The sequence below is a fragment of the Lichenostomus cassidix genome, chromosome 4 (assembly GCF_008360975.1).
Source record: "Lichenostomus cassidix isolate B80296 chromosome 4, HeHo_3.0, whole genome shotgun sequence".
Classification (NCBI taxonomy): Eukaryota; Metazoa; Chordata; class Aves; order Passeriformes; family Meliphagidae; genus Lichenostomus; species Lichenostomus cassidix.
In genome coordinates this window covers 26,964,893-26,991,006 of record NC_139484.1, presented here as the reverse complement: position 1 = coordinate 26,991,006, position 26,114 = coordinate 26,964,893, and the positions used below count along the sequence as shown (strand labels likewise).

Below are 26,114 nucleotides of genomic sequence, written 5' to 3'. Positions count from 1 at the left end.
CTAGCTGCAGCTATAATAACATCTCTAATGTTTAACAAGCCACAAGAACTGGAAGAATAGAATAATTTACTTGGCTCATAAAAGAACAGTAGTAGTTACATAAAATGAACATATCGGTCTGCTGTTATTTCTATTCCACACTGTTCCCCGTGGCTTATTTCATTTGAGGCTTATTTTTCTTTTTTTGAGGAAAATTAATTCAATGATGATACAGTTTCTTCTGGGTCAGAGAGACCAGGTTAGCCAGAAAGAAATTACTTTTCAGAAACAGAAAGATGATATGCTTCCTGGCTTTCAACCCTGTTACTAGGACAATAGATGGATATAAATTTCAACAAATACAAAATATGCCCAATTGGAGAGCTACTCCAAGAGGGATTCTGAAATGAGACAAAAACAAATGGGTTTATAGAACTGTAAAGCAAAATACTACATTACTTATATCACTTTTCCTGAAGGCATAAAAAGATATTAAAAAGTTATTAGCCATGCTAGCTTAGTCACCTGAGAATTTTTGGGAATGACACTTCAATTCCACTTTCTTAATGACCATGTGGGTTTGTGAAAGTGGAAAGACAACAGAATTAATTCTTCTGGAGTAGCTCTTTTCTGGAAAGATGGCAAAGTGTCCCTAGCAGCTCTGAGACAAACGCCTGCTCCAAACACACATTTAAAGTTCAGGCCCTGTGTCAGACCAAGTCATTGTGGCTGATATTCCAGTCTGTGCTAGGTCTGCAGAGGTAGTGCTGGCAGCTTCTGTGGAAGTCTCATTATGTAGCCAGCAACTTTTCCAGTCAAACTATAATTTTATATCTTCTCATTTTATAGGGCTATGCATTGTACCTCCCTAATTTTATGCTCTTTTGTGGAAAATGTAACATTTGGGGCAAGGTGAAAACTTCTCCTAGCTGTCTGATGTTGTCCTTCAGCAGTCAGAAGTCTGTCTTCTCAGGAGGGGACACTTGCACTGTTTTCAGGAAGAACAGGGCTTTGGGACCAGATCTGCCCCAATGAGTGGTCTAGTGGCATTTCTGGCTTACAGCTGGTCTACTTGGTATTGAGTACACACATAACTCAGCTGCTATTGACTTGTCTCCACTGCAGTGCACAGGGCTCTGATCTCTTTCTTTTGTGTAAAACAGTTCTGCTACTTGTCTGGGATGATGTAGGGGAAAAGGGAATTTGTTGTATATTCTACATTTTAGCCCAGCCCTTTGTCCTGTCTTGGTAAGGAGAAATAGCGAACTCGTGTACAAAGTAATTGCATTCTGTGACTTGTTGACTGGAAGCAAGAGCAATTTTCATAGTTTATTTGCTAGAGTGATTTCCAACTCTTTGAATGAAAGATGAGCTTGTGGAATTGAAGCCTACGTTTAAGGCCTATAAAACATGACATGTGGAGAGAAGGATGTGTATGTATGACTAAATTTCCTCCAAGGGATTTCTTGGAGCCCCAGGCTGGAGCTATCAATACTGTAGGGAAGTGTTTCTTTAGCCAGCGAGCAGATGAAAGGTGATCTTCCTACAGGGAGTTAGCACTGCTGGTGCTTTCTGTCCTGGAAATCCTTAGGGTGGGGAGGAGGGGTGGGGATTGCAGAGAGCAGCCCCTGCTCTGTTTTGTGAGGCTAGAAGTTTGGCCTTTCTTCATGTCTCTTGCTCCCCCTCCTGCACAGCCTTGATGAGACCACAGTTTTGCTGTGGCTTCAGCCATTGACATGGTACTAGAGCATCTGTGATATCATGGAGAACAGGAAGCCAAGGTAATGATAGGACTGGGAAAATAGCTATTAATTCTGAATATAGTCTATCCTCTGCTTAGATCTTATTTGTATTTCTTCTCTCTGTCAGTTTTAAGCCCTCAATAGCCTGTCATTGTTGATAATTATCACAGTTGAGTATCATTGTTGAATAATAAAATGCCTCTGAAGGAGATTGAGGGGCAACAAATGAGGAGATTTGGTGCTCTGCAAATTGTGGTTGTCTCTGTACAGCTTTGCTCTGCTGGGAAAATATCCTGTGCTTGTCTTTTGGCTTTTGCTCCTGACCCTCCAGCGGGAGGGTGAGGCACGTGGTGGGCTTGGGCATCCTGCAGGGCTTTTCCCCAGCTGAAGGACATAGCAGGGAACAGATACCTCCCCTGAAGGGCTGGGGCTGCTCTCTCTAGCATGAGGACTTACCTGCTTCTGGTTTAGCCAGGCAAACAGCAAACTCCTCCTGGCTATGCCAGACACACGGAGCCAAGTGCAGGGGCAGTGTGAGAAGCAGAAAAGGCCTTGATGCTGTGCAAGCCCTGCTTGCATGGGGTTTTTTGTGCAAGCAATGAGGAAAAGATCCCTCTTTCACCACCACTGTCTCCAACACAAATCCCAAACACAGCTCCATACCAGCTACTGTAAAGAAAATTCTCTCCAACCCAGCCCAAACCAGCACACTGGGCTCGTGCAAAGATTCACCTTTCCACCATCTCCTCCCTGTGAGGGCAGCAGGACTGAGTCAAATGGCTCTCTGCAACACAATAAGCAGGGGTTGGACAGAGTACTTCTTTTCTACTTGCTTTTCTTTATTTTCTTTCCAGTTCTTTGTGTTCTCTCTTCTAATAGAGCTTTTGTAAAATTTCACTTATCAGGCTTGACCTGCACTTTCTTTTTTTGCACAGTGGAAGTGAACTATGAGCTTTGCTGTAGCTAGAGTGAGGCTGAGCTTAAAAGTTTGATCATTGTGATGTTTGTGAAGGCAAAGTAGAGAGCAAAGTTATTGGAAGTTTCTAAGAAACTTGCTGCTGGGCAGAGCCAAGGTGCGGGAGCTGGCTGTCAGGAGCTCTCCTTGCAAAATGAGTGCTGCTTTTTTCCCCTCCTGTCATTTATTAATGCATTTTGGGATATGTGGGACAATGGGGAGCTGTTTCTTCATGCTTAAATGTGCCTGGCATCTCATTTTGGACTTTAAATATGCCAGCAGTACAACTGGTAATGCTTTTAATTTGGGGTGCAGGTGCAGCAGGGGCTGTTGTGAGGTTGTTGGCTCTTTTGTGGGATTTTGTTTGGTTTTGTTTTGCTGTTTTTTTTAGTAAAGCCATGTCATAAAGGGCTTATATTGTTATTAAACAATGGCCATACTTAGGCATTTAGAAACTCTAGTTCTCCTAGGACTATGGTCTGGCAGCAGTGAATTGCTCTGGGAATGTGCCAAGATTTCTTGTTTTCTCCAGGTTTCCTAGAATATATGAGTTAAGTGCCTGATATTTATTGGTATGAAACTGGCCCTCAGGGCCTGATTCAGAGTCAGGTGTTATTTCACAGGAGTGGCATCAGGCTTGTATTTATTTTGGAATGATTTCAGGATGTCTTTTGACATGGCACCAAGCGATACTGGGTGTCTCCTGCAGGGCTGTGTGACCTGAGTCTGTCCATTTGATGAGTAGCTAAAGGGAGACAAACTACAAGCAATTGCAATAATCAAGTTGCTGGGGATGGGGCAAAATCAATATCTGAGGCAGAATTTCAGTACTGGGAAACAAATGTCAGCAAAGTCAGGTAATATTCAAGAGATGGAGAATGTTCTGGGGGTAGGGAGACGGGAAGCAGAGGGGCGGGTTTTTCTTCCCTTTTAAAAAAATTTTGTCTATTTTTATTGTGGGTTTGTTTGGTTTTGTTGGTTTGTTGTTTGGGGTTTTTTTATAGCCTTCAAGTTCTGCAGGTAATCCATATTGTGGGTTACAGCCCAAATTGATTTTGAAGGCAAGGTTTTATCCAAAAGGTATATATGTTGAAAACAAGTGGAAATGGACTATTAACTGTGAGGGCAATGGGGTGACAAGGTATCATAACTTCAGATTTGAATGCATTTACGTGTAAGAAAACTTGATTACATTTGGGTTTTCACTGTTGTATGGAGCTGGGGAAAAGAGAGCCCAGAGTAACAGCATCAAATGAGGTAAAAGTGAAATAAATCTATAGAGAAATAGAAAGCTGTTGAGAAATGCAGCGTTTCAGTAAAGGGCAATAGCTTAAAGGCCGGCATGGCCTATGGATTCTGAGTAAACTTAAATTCAAACAACTTTTTATGCAGTAACCAGCTGAGCTGAAAAGGGAGAGGAGGAGGATACCAGACAATAAGGACTTGTCTCTGGAGTGCAGCTAAGTTCTAAATCAATCGTATGGTGCTTTTGAAATGCCAGTGAATGCTTCCAAGCATTATATTAAAATTTCATGATCAATAATGCTGAAAGCTGCACTACACACAGGCTAAAATAACAGCTGATAATTCACCAGTATATGAATTTAATAAAATGTTGTTCACCGATGTTAGCTGCAATGCACTGTCCAGGTTATCCTCTTGATTAGAAATTACCTGTCAAAACGCTCCTTTTTTTTTTTTTTAGGTGAGCACAGATCAAAGACGGTAGTGCTTGTTCTCTGCTGTATTTACTGCCAGAAATAGGTGGCTGTTTAGTCAAACTTGGTCTAGCTGCTAAGGAACATAGATTTTTTTTTTTTCTTTCTGTAAACATATTATAGTCTGCATCAAAGGAATGCCTGCAGGCCCAGCTGAGTTCAGGACTCTTGTTCCAGTCAGCAGCAGTCCCTGTCCTAAAGAATTAACGTATAAATAGACAAAAGCCAGCGGGCTGGGAAGTGGAAGCAGGTATTTTAAGAAGAGGCAGAATTGATTACAAGGACTTGTTTAGTTATCCTTGGAAAACCCAAAGAATTGATTATTAAACCTATGTTTAACACATTGCTTCATCTGTCCAAGATGCTTCTTGAAATGGGACTTAGTTATCCAGGAGCTTCTTTGAAGATTTACCTGAAGAACTGGGTTTTTCTTTTTCATTAGAAACCAGAGGTTTTCTTAGACTTACCAACTTGAATATAGACAGAAAGTTTGTGTGTTATGATACTGAGTGCTAAATTACTTAACTTTTGACTGCTAGGTAGTTAAAGTCCCTATATGATGCTGAAGCTAACTTTGTGTTTACTTGTTACCTCAGTAGTTGCATATTTTCTTTTTACTGTTTATCCAGCATGTGAAAAACATTCAAATCCCTCAACTGTCTGAGAGATTTTGAAAGCTACTGTTTCCCAGGACTTGCAACTATTTGGCTATCTGTAGAATATTTTAGGATGCTTTTACTGATTTTTGTTGAACCTCTTCCACTTGTCATGAATGAGCAAGGATTTCGTGGAGTGCAAGTAGGCGCAAAACTATCTTTCAGTGCCAGCTATGGTGGGAGAAATCAGGCTTTTTAGCTGTGCTGCAAGAACCATTTCTATTTTTTCATATTTCAGGGTTATTTGGGAATGGAATCTAGAATGCAGTTGCCCCTCTGCTCAAGGAATTGACTTCAGAAATGCAGGTATGCTGTTTGATTTGTGGATAATTAGGTCCATATTATGCGATTTGAAATGGCACAATTTTAGGAATAAAGAATGAGAGCATTCTGTCACATCTTCTGCCTAAAGGCATGATATCATTTAATGATGATGTACTCTCCTGACATATGGGAAAACTGGATTTACATCACTGTTTATTTTTACAAGTTATTATGCTTAATAAACAAAATATGAGGGAACAGTCTTCATGAATGTAACACTCATGTTCTCTGAGGTATTTCATCTTCATTGGTTTGTCAGACCTTTTGGTAATTCTGCAGCAGCTGGCAATTCTAGATGGTATTGCCTGGAGGACGTGGGTAGAGGCTTGTCTAATATTGGGGATTACATGATGATGTTGAGTAATGCAATAAAGTATTACATATTTTGTTCTAGCAATAGTTGTCATCAACTCCAAGTGACTCTGACCGTTAGAGCCCTTAATGCACTGCCCTAGTTAGTCTGCTGAAGCCCCTACTTTGATTAGATGTTCACAGCTTCAGTGCCATGATTCTTTATCCTTTATAATAGTAGAGGCTGCTGTCCAAAACACTTATTTTGTTGAATTTTGTGTGTCTTGATATATTCTGGTGTTTCTTATGTGGTTGGATGTCTGCCCAGGATTTGCTTGGAAGTATGAAACATTTAAAAAAAAAATCTGATTTTATTGTATTTGTCAGGGATATGGTAAACCATAAAAATAAAACATATTGTAGGACTACACTAACTCACAGTAATGGCCTTGAATCCTTCTGTGGGAAACTAGTTGTTACAAATTAGCGGGTAAATGTGCATTCACAAATAAGCAGTAGGTAGCTCATTTATTTGGACAATTGTTCTTTAAATAATTTATGGCAACACTTCATAATGATCAAGTAGTACAGATACCACAGTAGTATGTCTTGCAAGAGTAAAGAGGGAATGGTAGCATATACTTACTACTAAGTCTTTTCCTAAAAACAGGCTGAGTCCAGTGGGAAAAATTAATCTTGTAGAATATGTAGGATGTTCATGAGTAGTGATCTGTACACCGTGGAGATCTTGATGAACCTACAGAAAAAAACAGGAAATACAGGATGTCCAGCTCTATATGGGTCCTAGTCCTACCATGTCTCAGGGGTTTGGCTTGGCTAATCCTGCTTTCTGTTATTGCAAGCACTGCAAAGGCAACTGTTTGGATTTATATTATCAGCTGAACGATTGGTTAGGCATTGGAATAAGTTGCTCAGGGAAGTGTTTAAGAGGCATCTGGACGTGGCACTAGAGGATATGGTTTAGGAGTGATTATGGTGGTGCTGGGTTGATGGTTGGACTGGATGATCTTGAAGATCTCTTCCAACCTTGATGATTCTGTGATATTTGAAGTTATGTTTAGTTTCTACTGCTAAGTGTGAAACACATACATAGATACCCTCAAAACTCACCCTTTTTTTTTTTTTAATATAACACTGTTTTGAAAACTGTCAAGGAGAGGCAGGTTGGTACAGTGTTAGAGCACGGAAGACAAGCGATGATTTCCTCTGCTTCTCTTAAGTTCTGTGGGATAGGACAGGCACCAATATTCTTCTGTGCCACAGCTCACTCAGTATCCTCTTATCTCACTTGATAGGTGGAAATAATTATAGCAGGATGCTATGTGGATGGATATGCTGTATATATTTTTGAATAGTCCAAAAATTGCTGCTAGGGAGTTTGGCTCTGAAGCTATTAGCAGCTTTGATATTGCAAAGGCAGATTCCATTACCTGTGGTAGTCATTGTTCAAAACACTGGTGTTTCATTTCAGAGGTTGTCTGATCTGACCGAGAGTGGAAAGCAGTCTTGGAAAATTGCTATGCCCAAACAAATGAACTGCTATGGCAATCAGGCTCTACCTTTCACGGAACAGAAAGCATGAGAAAGACATTTTAAGACAAGCACCTTCTCCCCCTGTGCCTTCTTTGCCAAGTCACCAGAACAACTGGTTCACTGTCTGGGTTTCCAAAGCAACGGCCATTCTAGTGATTCAGTGTCATTTTTTTCCTATTTTTGTTCAATGAGGTGAAATAAAGGTGCCACTTAGAATCACAGAATGGGTCTGGCTGGAAGGGACCACAATGGGTCATCTGGTCCAACCTCCTTGCTCCAGCAGGGTCATCCCCAGAGCACATGGCATAGGATTATGTTCAGATGGTTCTTGAATAATGAGGGAGACTCCACAACATTTCTGGTCCAGTGTGAACTTCCTCCAGCAAGGACTTCTTCTACAGTTGTCTTTTTTTAAATTTAGACTTTGCTTTAATACTATCTTCTGATATCAAATTTCCACTTTAATAAAAATAGATTTTGAGCCTTGTTTTGACATTGTGATGGGACACAGGAGGTATTTGTCCCTTGGAGAAACCCTTTCTGGATCAAAAGGTCTCCTCTTGGCAGGGCAGAGCAGTACAACATATGGTTAAGGAAGAGGAGTGACACCCAGGGTAACTGCTGCAAGAGACAAGGTTACGTGTGACGTGTCCTAACTGTTACTTGCTCATAAACAACAGCATATATTTGCTTATAAATGCAAAAGGCTTTAAGGATTCTCTGGAGGATTTGGCTGTCCTTTAGGCAGAGCTGTGATTGAGGGACAGTGGCACAAAATGTGCTCTACAGCTGCAGCTTGAATCCTGGTAAAAAAAGTCAGGTGAGAAACTGGGAAATGCCAGGCTTAGTTGAATTCAAAATTAGTTGAATTTGGCTTATTTTTTTACATGATACCCCCCTCAGCCTGCCCCTCCCCTGCAGAAAAAGCACTTTTTTTTCTTTTCTGTTTTGTTAATGGCTTGTCCATTTGAAAAATGGAGATTCACTTGACTAGAACCTCTCCTGTACTAAGTGAATTTCATATAAATTATATTTAGTCAAGTTTTTGAGGGTTTTTTTGTTTGTTGTGATTTGGTGGTGGATTGCTTTGGTTACTTATTTTGTTTTTTAAGAATGGAATCTCTGAACAGTGACCTAGCTGGAAATTTCCTGTCTCAGGAGTACTGCAGTGCCTTGAAGCATCTTTGCTTGACCAGAACATAGAATATAATTCCTACAGTTATAGAAAGCAATTTCATACAAGCCCAGCTGCAAATTTGCCAGGTTGTCACACAGGAAATGTTAGCTCCTTCTTTTTTCTGCTGGTTCAACTGGAAAGCTTGACAACTTCCTTGTTGTCTCTTTGGAAATTTCTGTCATCTCCAGTATTTGCTAATTCACAGTTGGTCTAATAAATGCTTGGTTTCAGGCCATCATTTGTTTGAATTTAATATCTTTTTTTCTCCACAGGATGCTCCCCTGGAGTTAAGTTAAAGAGGATGTTTCATTTTTTTTAGGAGCAATGCTCATCTGAAGTCCAAAAGCCCCCCTTTCTTTTATGCCAGTAGCCTTCCTTTTTAGCTTTTCTGTTAAATAATTTAGCCTAAACTGAAGTCTGATTCTTCAGTCAGGAAGGATCTTGGTCTCAAACCGACTTTCACTCTTCCCCTCTTATTATTGATGGCTCGTGACAATCCTCATGTGGAATATAGCAAAGCAATCCTCATCATAAACTGTGCATAGATTATTCATCTGCAATAATTTGGGCAAAATAAAGTTCATTTTTCTGTTAGCCAGTATGGTGGCTGTCACTGCAGAGCCAACACTTGTTCAAAGTTACTGTGCACTGAGATTTTGGGATCTTTTTTGGTTTTCTTTTTCTTCCCAGTATGCTAAGAATAGGAAAATATCCATGGTAACTGCATGTTATGTCATGGCAAATGTTGAATTTCTGTGTATGTGTGTGAAACAGTGACAGCTGCATGGTACCATTTCTAAGCATTTTCAGCTTATGTGTGTTGAGTAGGATAAGGTTACCTCATACGTTACCAACTTTAAAGCATCTGAGTTTCAGTATCCTGTATTTGTACTTCTCTTCATGCTTGGCTTTTATCTATAGGAATGAGGTGCTGGGAAAATAAGCCTTGCCATCAAAATCTCCAAGCTTGTGCATTTGTGGAGAGTATAATTAGTGTCCTTTGAGACACTTACAAGGGAGGAGAGAAAGAGAGAAGTGTAAATTTACTCCTGCTTTTTATTATTCCTGAGCTCAAAAGCTCTGTGTTCTGCTGGTTTTACTCAGAATCAAATGTCACTTCAAAACATCCTGGAATTATTGACAGCTTCCAGATTTCTGAACTGAGTCAAGTTCTTACTGGATGATCATGTCTGGATGGCATCCCATCCCTCAGGGGGATTTGTCAATTATACCCCTCAGCTTGGTTTTGTCTGCAAAAGTGATAACTTGAAAGAGACTTTGCAAATGTTACCTGTTGATAGCAGAGTGTGAAAATGTAAGCAGCAGGTCAGCCTGTATATCCTTTTGACTTGCATGGGGTCAAGCACTTATTTCGTTGTCTGGTCTAAACCAACATTTCAGCTGAGATGGTTCCTGCCCTATGAAAGAATAATTGAATACAAATTTGTTTGGCTTTTGGAACATAGTTGAATGGGTTCTAATCTAATTTTAGGATAAAAAATCTCACGCTCTGCCAACCAGGTCACACAGGTTAGCAAAGGCTGCCTCTGTAAACAGCAGTATGCAAATACAAAGATGAGCTCTGCAGCAAGAGCCCGGGCTTATTAGGAGTTCTCCTCCAGAAACTGCCAAATACAATTCTGAAGGGACCCTAATTCTTTTTATAATGGACATCTCCACAGGGTGGTTCAACCTTCTGGAGTCTGAAGGAGTTTCCCTGGCTGCAAGGTGGTCCTAGGCTGACTTGGATCTCAGCTTGGGCCCTTAGAAGGTCTAGTGTAAGGTCATCTGTACTGGACATTTTGTAGCAGTAGCTGGCTGTGCGCTGAATTCTAAAGCTTCAGTATTCTGTAGTCCCTCAAAACTCCATGGTAGATGAGAAACTGAGACACAGTTTTTGAGAAGGGTGATTTGGTTCCTGCCCAATGCCCGACAGAGTGCTTTGTGTATGTACATTCTGCAGCAGATTTCTTACAGGCAGTGCATAGAAATTCAAAGAATTGAGTGTGTTGCTTTGCCTTGAAGTGGGACAATTGCTGCTGACTTTGAAGTCTAAAGGGAGTAAATAGTGCTTTCTGTGAGAGGCTGCAATACTAGGACAGCTATGACAAAAACTATGCTATGACAATCTGTTGGCTTTTCAACTTGAAATTTTATTTAAAATAAATACTTAAATTTATATTTGAAATTCTTAGTTTTATCACTGAGCACCTGTTACAGGCCTGCCTCACTTATATCCTCCTTCCTGCTAAAGTTTGGTAGCCAAAAGTCACTAAGGATAGGTTTGCTGTGAAAATATGACTGATATTTATCTGATAAAATATGTGAATTCTCCTTCTTTGGTCCTGATGGACATTTTCAATAGAATGTGCATATGGGAAATACAATGCCAGTTGGTGCTTCCACTATAGACATTTTTTTTCTCCATGGTAAAATACTAGTAGAAGTACAAATTGACAACCTGCTGCTGCTCTCTGATTCCACAGAAGACACTAGAGGTTTTGGGAAATGAGGGAATATGATAGGCTCTTTTATGCCAGGGTAATACTGACTAATGTGGTACAATGTTCAGAGCCAGGTACATGGCTCTTCTGACATTTTCAAGGACATTGTACATATCCTTTTTAGCATTCAGTGTGCCTGCTTCCATTCCCATTTATTTGACAGTGGGTCCTACAAATTTAGCTAGGAGCAGAAACTCCCCTAGTTCAATAATAACACACAAATTTAATTACCCATATTCACATTTTGTCCCAGCCCAACATTTAAAAGGTAGGCAAGCAATGAATTTCATTGTAATGTAAAATACTTGAATTATTTCTGGGCATAATATTGAGACTCTAGGGACAGTAACTTTTTGATTCTTGAAATACAAGATGCTTATTTAGGTCATAATGTCATCTGCAATGCTACTTGCTCCTTGTGACAAATTTCAAGGAAGACTCAGCTACTGTTTTAGAGGAGTGTTGTACTGTACAGTGCAGTGTGTTTGGTACATGACCCAAACCTCATGGGTTCAGAATTTCTTTTTCTGTGTTTCCACTGATGTTAGTGGATTTACATCATAGCTTGAATGTAGTGGTTACTTGTTTGTATGAAAAATGAATTCATATTTTAGTTTTCAAAGAACAATAGCTTGTAACCCATTCATGCCTTTTAATACTTTGGTTAAGGGAAAACGAGGAGATAGTCATTCACAAGAGTACTTGGCTTGCTGAAATAGGTCAGGTATTACAAAGAAACCTCTAAACTCGGATTCTGCTAAAGAGAACAGCAACAGCAGATCTGGGAGCCAAACGATTGGATTTTCAGGATTCTGTGTGGAAGTACATAGGTATAAGGGGACTGTTCTTTGGAATATCACAGCCACAGATGGATTGCTGAAGGTAGGTAATGGTCTGCAGCACCAGAAACTTCCATCCCTACCACTGCCCAGTATCCAGGATGTCACTTACATGTCTCAGTTTCTCACACAAAGCAAATGGGTGAAACTGGTGATCACCTGTTAACTTCAGTGCAATTGAATGTGAGAAGGATGGATGTGGTATTTGATGCTTTTAGTAAGAAGAATACTCTATTGCCTGTGATGTCAAAAGGTTGAAACAACTGCAACTTTCCAAAAGATCAAACTAGCTAGCACCTGATTTATTTCTCTTTGATTTCTGTGAAATCTAGAGATATGTTTATTGATAAAGACACATGTGGTTACGTACATAATGCTCACTAAAATGTCCAAGCTCAGGCTCTAGCTGGGCTCAGTAGAGTGTTTTCAAATTTTCTGTGCCTATGGTGAGCAGGTATGATTTCAGAGATGCTGCTTTCAGCTAAGCTGCAAGTGCTGGGCTCTGGCAGTGTTCCTGGGCTGCTCCAGCTGTGTTGTAAAACATTTTGAACCATGGCTTAGCCTGTTGGTAAGGATGGCCAGGTTATTTGCCTCTACTGATTATTTAGACCTTGTATGGTGAATGAGTTCAGCTGATCTCTGCCTTTGTGCATAATTTTGTTTGTAATTACAAATGCTGTTCTCTCAGGCTGCTTGCAGCTTTCTCTTGGTTCTGATTACATTAAAAGGTAGTTCATGGCTTTTGCTGATTTGGTTTCCTCCTTGGCAGAAATCTTCTCGAGATTGTTAATCCAAATGCTAAATGAGGTTGTAGAAAGGAACCTTCACATAATCTAAGAGTTTCTTGTAGCATCAATATAGCAGATAGCTCTAATGGGAGCTAAAATTAGAAGATTGTCCAGCAGAGGAAACAACCAGAAAAACATTTGCAGATTATCTTGTCAGTGATCCTGCCAGCCAAAGTATGTTTTGTGAAAGTGAGATCTTTTCTGCACTCAGAGCTTTTTGATGGCCTTAACTCTGATCTCTTTTGCTCATCACATTTTCTCAACAGGAGTGTGTAGAAAATGGTGGACAGTTTGGAACATAAAATTCCCAAGCCACAGAGTTGGCTTTTTTGGGTTTTTTCCTCGTTGAGGCCAGGACTGCAGTCCAGGTGTCTGCAAAGGAACAAGTAATATGAGGAAGTGTGAAAGTATTGCGAGGAAGGGAGACCTGCTGGCTGCAACTTGCTAGTTTTCCTGGGGAATAAAAGCACTACTTTGAACTGCTATAAGGAGTAGGCCAAGCATGAGCTTCTTGAATCTCTTGATTGTTAAGTAAATTATGTGGATGTGTGTGTGTGTGTAGATGGGTTATTTAGAATTATATGGTAGATTTAATTTAAACTGATTTTCAAAGGGATATCAGCAAACTGTTTCATTTGCCAGGGGAAATCACCTTTTATTTGAAATCACCTGTCTTTAAATGAGAATGACCTTTTATTTGAAATCACCTGTCTTCAAATGAGAATGGTAATTAGGAAGAAGTTTGGGTAAAAATTGTTTCTTGGGCTAGCTTGTTACTTCACTATTCACTACATTACCAAAGGGAAATAGCCTTGTCCCCATCTAATCTGAACTCATCAACAAGTGCTCAAAACCACATGTGGCTTGTTAGTAAAGCCTATAATTAAAAGGTGGAAGGGACTAGAATGCAATAGGACAGGAATAAAAAGGCCAGCTTTTTCCCTTGCTGCCTGTTTCCTCCAAGGTCTGAATAGTGTAGTCCTCACTCAGAGCTGCTGCTCTCCTTATAAGTATTGTTTGCCCATGAAGTAGAAAGGCAAATTGAGAACTACAACCTGAACAGGTTAAGAAAAATAATGCTGTGTTCTATGAAGTTGAGAAGCAGATAGTGATGAAATACCAAGGTTGCTGTTCCCTGAAGTGGATGTTCATAACGAGTAATGTGGAATGGTAAGGGTCAGAATTTAACCTAAAATCTATAAAATAATCAGAATTTGTCAAAAATGTAGCACTTAAATTTTGACAGCAGCTGAACACTTAAAGCCAGAACATCTAGTGCCCTTGCATCTCCAAGGTCTTTATCTTCCCTTTTATACCTTAATACTGTTGATTCTCATCCTGGCAACCTTTTAAAGAAAAGCTGCAAATGAATGTATCCCCTTTTAGGTACTTGGGTGCAGAAGTGTTGAGACAGTCCAAGGTGGCCTCTCTTGGTAGGCTTTGTGAGATAAAGAACTGATGCTTTTGGCTTTATTTGATAATTGTGTTCTCAAACATCCCTTGTCTGTTTTCACAGCAGCGTAATACATATATCTTAAGGAGGAAATGGGGTTTTAGTTTTCTGTGTCTTTTTAAGTATGACTATTCATAGGAGGGGAGAGGGAGTCAAGGGGCATTGTGGCCATCTGAGCAGATTTAGCTGTGTTTCTAAGTAGTTTTGTCCTTCAAACACAATTCCTCATTCCTGTCAGCAGTGACTGTCTGAATCATACACAGAGGAGAAAAGGTGTTTGGTAGGTGTGGATTTCTACCAGAATGCAGTTTTTGAAACATTAGTGACATTTTTAAAGTGTGCATACTCAGCATAACATATTCATTTGTGGTTGCCTCCTCATTCTTTAGCTAATTAAAGCAATTTATTGGGGCATGAATATGCAACAAAGCTAACTCTCAAAAGATTTTTCTCTTTTTTTCTGTCTTCTTTTGAATGTAGTCGGCATTTTTTTTCTATATGCCATTCCAACTGCTGGCACATGGTTTTTAGTGTTATAATCTTGCACCCTGTTTCTTGAATGGCTTTGATTAGAGCTTTGTACTTTTCTAGTAATGATTATTTCTGTAGGTTTAATGAAAGTAATAATGATGATATTAAAAAGAGGGCAACCCCCACTCCCCAAGATAGCTTTCTCTCTGCCTGATTCTTGTATCTATTGAAGGATATGTATTAAGAATTTTAATACATATTGGTTCTAAATCCACACATATCATAATAGGTGCATTTGTAGATAGCAGAAAATTTTGTGAATAAGTAATGGTGGGGGAATTACTGCAGAGATATCTAAGGGTAAGCCATGGGGGTTTTCAACACTAATAACTAAGCAGGAAGTATAAAAATCTCAGGTACCTATTAGCTATAGTACTGTAATAATTGTGCAATCAAGACATTTAATTGTTAATGGTGTTTTTTTTTTGGTCTTGCATCACCAGACACTTGAAATCTGGAAAGTACACATAAATATAGAGCAAGTAAGCAGATTTGCTTCACAGAGGCCTCTTAATTCTGATGGAAGTTTAGAATCATTTGTATTCTGCTTTTGTTGCTCTTGAAAATGGCTGGAGTACTCTGGATATAAGATTTTTTGTTGTAAGATTGTGGATTGTAGGTGTTGCACTTTTATAATGTCACCTTGTCAGCGTGTACCTGATCCAAAGAGGACTGGGAATATTGTTTACAGCTGTTGGACCACATAATGAATGTCTGTAACTTAAGTCTGTGAAGTGATGCCACTTTACACTTGCCTGCCCAGAGTGGGTGCTGTGGTTGCTGAGCGCTTTTGAGAAAGAAGTGTGCTCTGCGGTAGGTCAGGTCCACTGCCAGCAAGAGACAGAAGACAATTTAATAATGATACTGTCCACACAGATTGGCCATCTGGGTGCTTCCAAAGCAGGTGGCAGAGTCTTTGTACTTGAAAGAGAAAAATAGTATGTGAGAACTTTAAATTGGACACATCATTCCCTAGTAAAAAGTTATGCAAATTAGAAACCTCTCATTAAATGCAAGCTAGACGGAGCAGCTTCCCCATGTATTTGATCAGATTGTGTGCTTTTGATTGAAATAATTTCATTTTGTACTGAGGATTTACCTTTTTATAAATTATGTTTAGTTAACTTAAATGTAATGTGAGATGTCTATCTCTGGTCCCTAGATAACACTGAAATTATACTAGTTACAATTTTACAAATCTGACAAATCCCTGGTAATCGTTATCTTGGTTGAAATCTAATTAATAATAATATAGCATTACTGTCGTACCTCCTTTGTGAAATTTAATAGTCACTTGGTGACTTTCAGACAGTAGCTGCCTGGTAGGCATACATGCTGCAGTGCTAGACCAGGAATAGGCAAAACCCAAACACTTAGCAATATGCCCTTTACTGTGACGTGCAACACTTCTAAGAAAGTTTCTCTTGCACAAGGAGGCATTGAAAAGAGTTTTTTCCCTTGGTTGGGGGGGAAAAAAGGAGGTAATGGAATATCAGTGCACCCTGGGGAAGTGTTTCTCTAGATTTTTACTTTGCTTTAATTCTGTGCATGTGGCATGCATATAAATTGGAGCGACCTGGTTTATTTTTTAATTTTCTATTTCCAGATCCTTGTGAAATATATACTGTTCCATATGTTTGCAGGATTATGCTTTGCTATGTTGTCTTAAGTTCCTTAGGCATAATAAGCATCTAGTATTGTTCAGTAGAAGCTAAATTTTCCTCCTGAATTTAGCTCTGTTTGTGCTTTGGCTCAGAAACAGTGGAAGTCAGGTTCAAGGAATAAAACATGATAGAACAGCAACTCAACCACAGGTCAGAATTTCAATCTCTCTCTCTGAATTTTAGAATATGTCTGAAACAATACATGCAGATTATCAAGTTCTCTACCAAAGCAATGGGGTTGACCTGAATTCATGCATTATAGGAAAGAAAAGAGGAAGATGAGCATTTGGCTCAAGTTTCTGATAACTCAAATCATAAGGTTTAAAACAGTTCTAGCCTATTTTCGATGCAGGCAGTTGAAATTTTTGTTTGTAAAGGACTTCCTCAGCCAACCAGACAAATTTCTGTGTGTGGGGGTTTCATGGCAAGCACAGCACACAACAGTCGGGGTGGACTGCAGGAGAACTTTAAGATATGTATCTGTGATCAAAACAAAACGATGACCCACCTAGAAAGATTACTAAGGAAAAAGTGAACAAAGAGAAAGGGCTTTTCTTTTCCAGAATCTGTCGCTTTCTCTGGCTGCTACTGGCTGGAGATTTAGTTAGTGACTCATAGCTGACTGCTAGGAGTAAGCCTGTGACTTTGTGGATCTGTTTCAGACTTGGATGCACCCTTTGGGACCCTTTCTTTAAGGTAGTGTGGTAGAAAGGAATTTTCATCATGTTCCTATACAATGAAGCCAAAACCACCTGGGTTTGGTGGAGCCATGGCAGCAACCACAGCATGGCATAATTGGAATAGAATAAACATAACCTGGTAGAAACTATAAGATCTCCCATGGCTGTGTTGATAATTTCACAGCTGATTAGTTGCTCATTCAAACTCTAATCACTGCAACCACAATGTGGTTTTGGGTTTTTTTTGCCAGACCACCTAATACTGAATGCAGTACCTGTAAGGCTACCTGCTCTTTGACCTTGTGTGCTAGTGTTTTTTAGGTGGTAGGAGTTGATGGGTGACAAGCAACCTGTGTTAATGAAGATGTAAAGTTGAGTGCTAGGATACTGAGAACTGAGGGAAACACTTTGCAGATAAGCAAGCTTTACATTAGGTGGAAGATGGCATGGCATAGTTACTCATGAATAGTACTTTTCCTCTAAGCAAATGCATCTGTCCCAGTACCAGCACAGTCCATTTCAGATGCTGGCAGAAGCATCTTTTCAAAAGTCTCAGGGCGTTAATTTTCATTTTAGTCCTGATAAACACCAGCCTGAAGCAAAACAACGGGAAGGGAGGAGATGAGCAGTAAATAGTACAACCACTTTGAAAATACCTTAATTCTTAAAAGATAGAAAACCAAAGAAAATTAGTCACAACCTACAGGCAAACCTAACTTGTCTCTAACACACATCTAGTTTGGAATTTCATCGTATTTCTGATTGAGGAAAGAAAGAGCAATTATCCCAGGAAAACATGGATTGCGTTACATATGCATTCACTGCCAAAGGGGGAGAATGTCGATTACTTAACACAAAAGTGCTGAAGCCATTAGTACAGCCTTTTAAGAGTCGAAATAAACATGTGTATTATATGCCTGTAAATCCCACTGGACAGCACAACTGGTGTCATATTCCACAGTGGATCCATTAGCAACGTAATGTCATCTAACCACAGGCCATGCTAATGGTTTAAATTAGAATGTGTGTGGATTTTTTAATTTATAAAAGACACTGCTGCCTGATTAGAATAACCCTCTTCAGCCTAAAGCTGCTGATCTTGTGATACATCACTTCAAGCAATATCAGTGAATGGAAAGGTGTGAAACTAAGCTTTCTGAGCATGCAAGGACTAAGAGTTGAACAAAATCAAATGTGTCCATGTGGTACTTTGTAGCAAAGAAATAATGGCTGAGATGTCTTTAAAAACAACTGAGATCTAGCATGGGGAAGGTAACAAAGGATGTACAATGACATGTTTGTGCAAATTCATTTTATAGCTGAAGATAATTGCCTCCACTATACTCTGGGCAACAGTGCCCCACTGACAGTAGTGGTCCTAATTGCTTGGGTTGAGAAATTGGCAATAGTCATGGCTTTGATGCAGAAAGGAATCTGTGCAAAGCGAGACTTTAAAAATCAAAATGATGACCTCAACACAGAAAACAGAAGGATGTGTGAACTTGGGGACTGCTGTTCTTCTTTTACATGATTGCTTTAAATGCCTCTGCCAGAGGTATGGAGGCTACTGCTGTGGCTTCAAACCTTTTGAGAGAATGTGGCACTTGTACTATACAGCTTCCCACACAATTCCTCTGTGAAAACATTTCACCAGGTGGCTGTGTTACAGTAGGACACGAGTAAATCATTCTCTTATATGGAGCTGGAGGGAAGACTGCTGGTCTTGATACTGTATGGCTAACTAATAATACTGCTAGCAGTTCTTCCCTTAAAGTCCTCCATAGCATTCTTTGTCAGAAAATGCATTTATATTTTCTCTCCTCATCCTCTGTATCACTTATGATTCTGAAAATTCATGTTCGCGTTAAGCACAACAAATAATGAACTGTTTGTGAAATATGTCTCGCGCAGTTTGGTTTGAGTTGAAGACAGGAATAGAAAAAAACCTCTTCTGGTGGGTAGGGAAGCAGGATGAGGACCTTGTGCTTATAGAAGTTACCTAAAATAGTTCTTATTTCTCTTAAATGAGATGCTAACTTCAGCACAGAGTTCCTCCCCATGGGTACGGTAGAGTGCCGGTCAGCTCAGCTCTGATACCTTAGGAGCACTCATTCTTACTGCAAAGATGATTTGACTGCAATGAGAGAGGTCTCAGTTTTAAACGCAGTAGTGCTCTTACCTAGGACTGGCTGGCCAACTGGAGAGCTTGAGCAGAGCCCACAACGTGCTCAGTGAATCACAGCCTGAGCTTGCTTCCCTGCTGCCCCAAGAAACACAGTTTTTCCTGTCTCAGTAAAAACACTGTGTAGTGGCAGTAGCTGTTTTCTAAACAGGTGCTCATGGGTCAGTTACTAGAGTGGAACAAACCCATGCTGTGCTCACACAAACCAAAAATTTTAAGTGCCATGCCCCTGAGAAGAGGAGGAAAACTATAATCCAGTTTGTTGTATGGAGATGACAGTAGAGCTTCAGAGAGAAGGAGAGCAGGTGAAATTGGGGTGGGAAAGTGGTCTTCTTCAATCTGTATTGGAAAAGAGAGCAAGACAGTCTTCAGGGGAGTAAATGATGTAAATATTTGTGCAGTGAAATAAGCTCTTCACAGTTAAATCCTCACTGTACAGGGTCCCTCTGTTGCATTTTGTTCTTCTGAAAGGAATTTTGAATTCTGCTGACTATTCACATGTTTTATGTATATATCTATGCATGTTTTAGTAGTGCCATTCAAGGGAATATTTTCATTTCCTAGCTATGTGCAGTGAGACCTCCCATACGTTACTGTTTATATATGTCCTTTGGTGAAAGCTGAGCATACCTTAGGAATTTGATCTGATGTCTGAAGCTGAAATACTGGCCTCTGACTACAATGAAAGGTGGTATTTGCTTCTTTTTAGTCACTTTCTTAAAGACCAAACCAACTTCCAGATTGTTTGTGTTTTGCCTGACAGAGCTAAAGGAAGCAGAACTGTTCACTTAATTCTCCTTAGCACAATGGACAGGTGCTTTCTATGAGAACATAACAAGGACATTTTAAAAATGACCTGTTGTTGACACACAGCACTGTATGATTTCTTTTGGACAGGCTAAGAAGGTTACATTGCAGCCTTTTGCAGAGCTGTGGTACTGTATCTGTGATTCCTGGCTTTGGGGCTAACTCTGATTCCTGTCAAGGTTGGCTGACAGGACTGGAGGAGACTTCACCAGACCCATGCTGAGCTCAGGTGGTGACATAGTTCTGCTGCTGCTGCTCTGTGAGTCTGCTCTGGCAAGTGCTGCTCTGTGTTGTGCCATTTTAGTATTAGCATAGAATCACAGAACACCCTGAGTTGGCAGGACCCCACAATGATCATTGAGTCCATTTCCTGGAGCTGGACAGGACAACTTTAACCAACCTCTCAGTATATACAAGCTGAGTATATACTTTCACAGACAGCCTTGGTTGCTGCACTGGTAGAGGGCATTTCTAATCATGCATCTGAGTCTATTGTGGCAGCTGCTGTCAGGAGTTGAGCTGCAGGCTTTTGCTGCTGAGGTGCTGCAGCTGCCATTCCGGGCTGCTCCTTCACTAGGGAGCAAATCCCTTTTCATCTAAGATATTTGCAAAATAAAGCAGGAGATAACAAAAAAAAAATAGATATTCACTAATAATCTCTGACCCTCTACGGAAGGCTCATCACACCTTGCTGGCACCTTGCTTTTGCTGTGGCAGGGGAGGTCCGTGACTGAGCTGCTTAGATTGGGATGTCCAAAGTCAAAGCAGCAGTGGCTGGATAGTCTGTCTAGGCCAAATGTGAAGAGAGTTGATAGGGTTTGAGCTGTGCATGGAAATACTGTATTCCTTTTGTGATTTCTGTGGTTTTTGAAAGCTCTTGCAGAGTCCACTTTACCTGGCCTAAAAGCAAATGCCCTGATTTTGCTGTCTTCATCCTTGAACACTTCGGTTAGAGTAAAAGGCCTTTCCATGTGCCTTATGTCAATCTGCTTGCTGGTGAGCTAGCTTGCAACCTTGGGAACCAGGAATTTGGTTTTTTCAGAATGCTGGGAAATGCAAACATGCAAAAGCTCTATTAGCATCCACTGTGAGAGAAAGTGTTAAGCTAGCTGAATACAAGTTTGGGTCCCATTTGCTATTGTTGTTGAGGGATTTATCACATGACTGTGAACAGCCTCATATAATAGACCTTGTTCTATAATATTACCTACCACATGCACTTTCTGCATCAGAACCTTACAATCTGCTTGACATTTTCAAAATCACCAAAGGGAGCTGTGCAGGAATTAGACCCTGGTTTCCTGAAATGCTTAAAAAAATTAAATAAGTCAGTGGCACATTCTGAGGTATACCCAGTATATAAGGAATATGCACTGAGTCTGAGTCTTCTCTGAGTCTGACTTCCCATCTTTAAGTGAAGAGTTTTCAAGACTTCGCTGCACCTTTTCCTAAAGAAGCTAGATTGCTATTAGTAAAGCAGCTAAACCCATTTGCTCTTTCTGGCCTCAGCCTATAATCAGTATTCAGTGTTGTTTGGAGCCTTTAACTGAGCCAGAAAATCAGTCTCGCAGCTCACATTTGCATGAGAATGCTTAAGAAATGCATCTTCCTGTTTTTTTCCTTAATTCAACAAAAGTTACAATTGAATTTGCATTTTCCCAGTTAAGGAATCTGTTTTCACTTGGGCTAGGAAGACAAAATATCAAAAACAGTGTTCACAAATGGGAATGCAAAATAAAAATTGGCAGCATGGCATAGTTTGCTCATCATATTTTTCAATATCAGACATTAATGTGTAATATAACAGAGGTGAAAATAAAACACTCAAAGTGAACATTTGGTATTGGAACGTAGTCGAGATAACACTGAACAATCTTTTTGGTAGTTGTCATGTTTTTGCAGATTGTTTGAATATTCCCTCCTCAGGGGGGAAGCTCATCTACTAGGGAAGTTTGGGATAGCTTGTAACAAAAGCAAATGCCAAGTGGTTTTCTTTTGAGAAATTCTAGTCTGCCATTTCTTCCAGTTCTGATCTTTTCATGGAGTCATGTACAAAATGGCTATGTAACTTTTCCCACCATGTATAGCTCCAGTGGGAATCCTTGACATGGGATTACTTTAGCTTGGTTATCCACAGCTACCATTCTTCACACATGAATACAGTCTATAAGAGATAAATTAAGCACGTATTTGGCTTGAAACATCAAAAATTAATCACTGAAGTAAATCCAGAAGGGCAGCAGAATTTTCTTGAAATTGTTTTCCCCTCATTAAGGGAGTCATCTTTTGTCAGATGTCTTTTTTTGGCACCTATGGTAGCAGGCACTTGAGGATCTCTGCCTGGGCATGGTAACAGCAAGGAGAAGCCAGGACAGGCAGGGGAATTGAGGCTTTGAAACTGCAGTGAGGACCCAGCATGGAGTGGGTTTGGAGTATGAATCTGATGTGTTTCATTGTGTTCACTTAGGAGAAAAGGAAAAAGTAAACCTTTGAGAAGCTTGGGAAGCTTCAAAACTAATTTTATTCTCTGGTTTTTATCATAGTGTGGAATGACTCAGAAGCCTTCAGAGACTTCACTTTCTCATCATTGATGAGATCCCCATTAAGCTTTTTAGGGTTGGGTTGCCTCAGCTACAACTGAGCACAATAAAATGTGAGATCATCTGTATTATTTTTTGACCATTTATCTTAGTTATTTGGCTTCAGTAGTGATACATGGGACTTTCTCTTCCTTAGTAGATTCCTTTCAGCATCAGACTTGGAGAGCCTTCAGTGCCCTCACTGTAACTTTCACTGGAGTGCCAACTTAGCAGAGACCTCTCTGTCTCAAATGATGTGATAGATTGCTATGGTGACAGTTCTGTTGTGCAAAGCTGCCAGCAGGGATGGGTTACACTTAAATTAAATTAATTAAAATAAATGAAACCAGTGCGTTGTCTTAGTTTAAAGCTTATTAGTGGTGAAGTAATTTCTTTTTGAAACCTGATTCTATTGAAAATGGATCCCAAAATATTCTACAATTCCTTTGTGAAACCAAGGGTTTCATGTCTCCTCATGGTGCCCTTTATAATTTTTGTGCTTTCTGTTTTGAGCAAAGGTGCAACTTCAGAAACATCCTGTGAATCTTGGATTAATTATTGAAATAGTAAATAATCAAAAATAAAATTGTGTTCTTTAATTTCTAAGGTGGAATTTTCCACTTTGTTTCTGTACCTTTGTGTCTCCATTGAGGATTTCCCTTATCAGGGATCTTTTCATGCAGATAGAAGAGACTGTTTCTTACTTCTTTTCCAGTTTTTCAGATCTTATCTTATTTATGTGGGCTTTTTTCCTAGAATTCTGCTGAGATAATATACCCCTTGTATCTCCCTTCCCTTTAAGTAAGGACACTGGGACTACACAGAGCATTTCAGGTAATTCTCTGCCCACTTTCTCAATCCTGCCTTGGATCTCCTGCTTGAAGACCTGGCTGTTGGATTATCCCTCTGCCATAACCATGGGGAACTTCTGTTCCTTTTCTGTCATGTGGTCCTTAGTCATTCGCTCCATGGCACTTTATTTTAGGATTTCACATTCTTCCCCTATCTTACATCCAACATGTTTTGTCATGCATTTGGTTTGTTTAACAACCCCTACCACTCAAATGAATCATCTTTTTCTGAGATCAAATTCATCTGTGTAACAGATCCATTGTTGTTAACAAGCCTTGCAGTTTGAGTACTGCATGAATCCTACTGGCAAGGATTTAATAATGATCTGAAGGAAAATGACACAGTGTCATCTGCAGCAGTTCCTGGCTTATGAGTCGGAAAGGTACTTATTTTTCTGTATTGCCATGCAAGACTAAATCAAATATTTTGAAGTCCTCAATGGCTATAGAAGAATATCAGCAATATGACTGTATTTTTTTATCTTGCTGACTTTTTCATGCCAGTTTCCACTACATTTAAATCAATGTCAAGCTTATCAGCCAAAGCTTTGCCCAGATATCTCTTGGAATTTCAGAGAGAGGTGCAAAACATTTCAGAATAATTAGTAGTTCCCATTGAATAAAGGCACTACTAATATATGAATGAAGGACTACTGATATACTTAAGTGTATTAGTACCTGTCTTTCTTTTTATGAACCTGTATTCTAGTCCATCCCCTCCACTCAAGGGCTGCCACAAATAAATAAAAATAATAGAAAGGACCCAACTCCCACAAAAAATAATTCTGAATATAAGAGAACCGTGACTGTATGATGACTATGGTCTGTCATATGTATGTTTGTAGGATGTCCTTGTTCTGTTTTAAAGGAAAATGACATTAGGTGAGAAAAAGATATCCAAAATAATCCCAATCCTCTATGGTGTACTGTTTGGCCATGGGGCCACCTATGCTGTCACACACATAGATGTGACTGAAACATTTGTTGTGGTGTTCTCCCAAATGCTACTATGAAAATTAATTTAGATAAATTTGGACTGAGATCTGATGAAGATTGTCAGGAGGACTATAAATGACAAAGACCAATTGTGTGTGATGAAGGGAGGAGAGAGACTGCTGAGGGGTGAGGTGTTTCTCAGCTTTCATTGATGACCCATGAGAGGAAGTAAACAAAACATGACTCAGTTTCACAGATGCTGCTCTGTTCCGAAGGACTGAGAATGCAAAATGTTAGAATGTTAGAGTACAAAAACAATGCAGAGGGGAATGAGTGGGATTATAAACAAGGAGAGAAGATGGAATAAAAAAATCTAGTCTGTGTGTCTAGAAGGAAAGAACATAAAAAGCATGCATTTGTCTGCAAACATAGACATTGTTAGAGGAAAAACTTCAGCAATAGGAATGACCAAGGAGATGTCTATCCTCTGGCCAAACTGAAATGGCTGCTGGAGTGTAATTTGGCCAGTCATGTGTTTAGCATAAGAATACTTGGGAATGTTTTGAAGGGAGAGAAATGGAAGGTTTTCTCTTCATTACCACCAAATTTTATTTACTGTTCCCTATCAGTGCAAATTCAGATTTCTAAAAATTGCCTAGATAAAAGATTAGAGCAGAGATGGTCAATTTCCATATCCTGCGAGTTGAGTACCCAAAAGCTCATTTGGGCAAGCAGTGCACAAGAACCAGAGAAATGAGGGCAGAGAACTGAGGAGCTGATTGCGAATGGGTATCCTGCTGCTTCGCAGGGCTTCATCTCTTCCCTTCCAATAAGGGAGAGAAGTAATTGCTTTGCAGCAGGCTCTAGCAGCAGCCTTTGGCTGTTGGTCTGACAGATGCTCTTGGGTCACTTTTCCTTACAGATGCAGATCAAGATTTCCTGTTCTGTGGTGTTGCAAAAGCAGTACTTTACATTTCTGTGATCTCTTGTACTCGGCTGTGTTTTTAAGGGATTTTAAGGGCTGGGTTTAGTCTCCAACAGTGCACCTACAGCCCACCAGATTTGTACTCCGTGTGCTCAGATGCAAGCATGTATGGCATACTAACATACTGCTCCTACATTGCCTATTTTTAAAATTATGGAAAAGCATAAAGTGCTTCAACTAAGACAACTTATTTTTGCTCTCCCTTTTGCCATCTACTGCAAATATATTTGGCAAATGTACTAATCAATGTTGACTGGTCTGCTGTGGGCTGTCTTATTTATCTGTGTTTGACTATCTTGTCTGTTATGATTTGTTGAATATAATTTTGTTTTTGTTATAGCCTAAATTTCAATGAAAATTCTTTACATGTCTGCTCATTCAAAATGAGATTTATTGAGGGTGATAGAAGAACACTTATAATGTGCAGTGTACTGAATGAAAATATACTCATAATAATTGCACTTGTTTTACATCTGCATTGGTAAAAGGTTGCAAGGAGTTTGAATTAAGGAGTGAAAACTGCTGAAAAGAGGCCAGAATGCAAATTATGAAGGGATGGAATGAATTTTCTTCTGCTTTGCTTTATTTCTTTCAAGACTGAGTATTTAGTCTCCAAGCTGCACAGTACTTAGGGGGTGGGTTCCTTCTGAACCCTTACTTTTTGTAAAGAAAACTAGTTCGGATGTCAGTCAAGTTCTTGAGGTTTGAGCCTCAAACAAAACAAAAAAAAAATTAGTTTTGCCTGCTCTTGTTTCCAGTCGTGTGTCGCTGCTCCCTGGACTGTGAGTAGAAGCAGGGGCTATGGGGAGAGCAATGCAACTGCATCAGCATCGTGATGCTGCTGTGCAGTGCAAAGGAGCAGAGGCTGTGCTACAGTCCTGTCTTAGCCTCTGCCTTCCCTCCCCTACTGGTGCATTCC

The 26,114-nt window shown here is 39.8% G+C and overlaps 1 long non-coding RNA gene across 1 annotated transcript in view; it reads left to right on the top strand.

Moving 5' to 3' along the window:
• Nucleotides 1-3,386: 3,386 nt before the first annotated feature.
• The window catches only part of LOC146438129 (uncharacterized), a 70,180-nt gene continuing 47,452 nt past the window's right edge, over nt 3,387-26,114 (top strand). The window contains exons 1-2 of the long non-coding RNA XR_014852025.1: nt 3,387-3,533; nt 5,289-5,356. This is a non-coding gene — a long non-coding RNA (uncharacterized LOC146438129). The remainder of the gene's footprint in view (nt 3,534-5,288; nt 5,357-26,114) is intronic.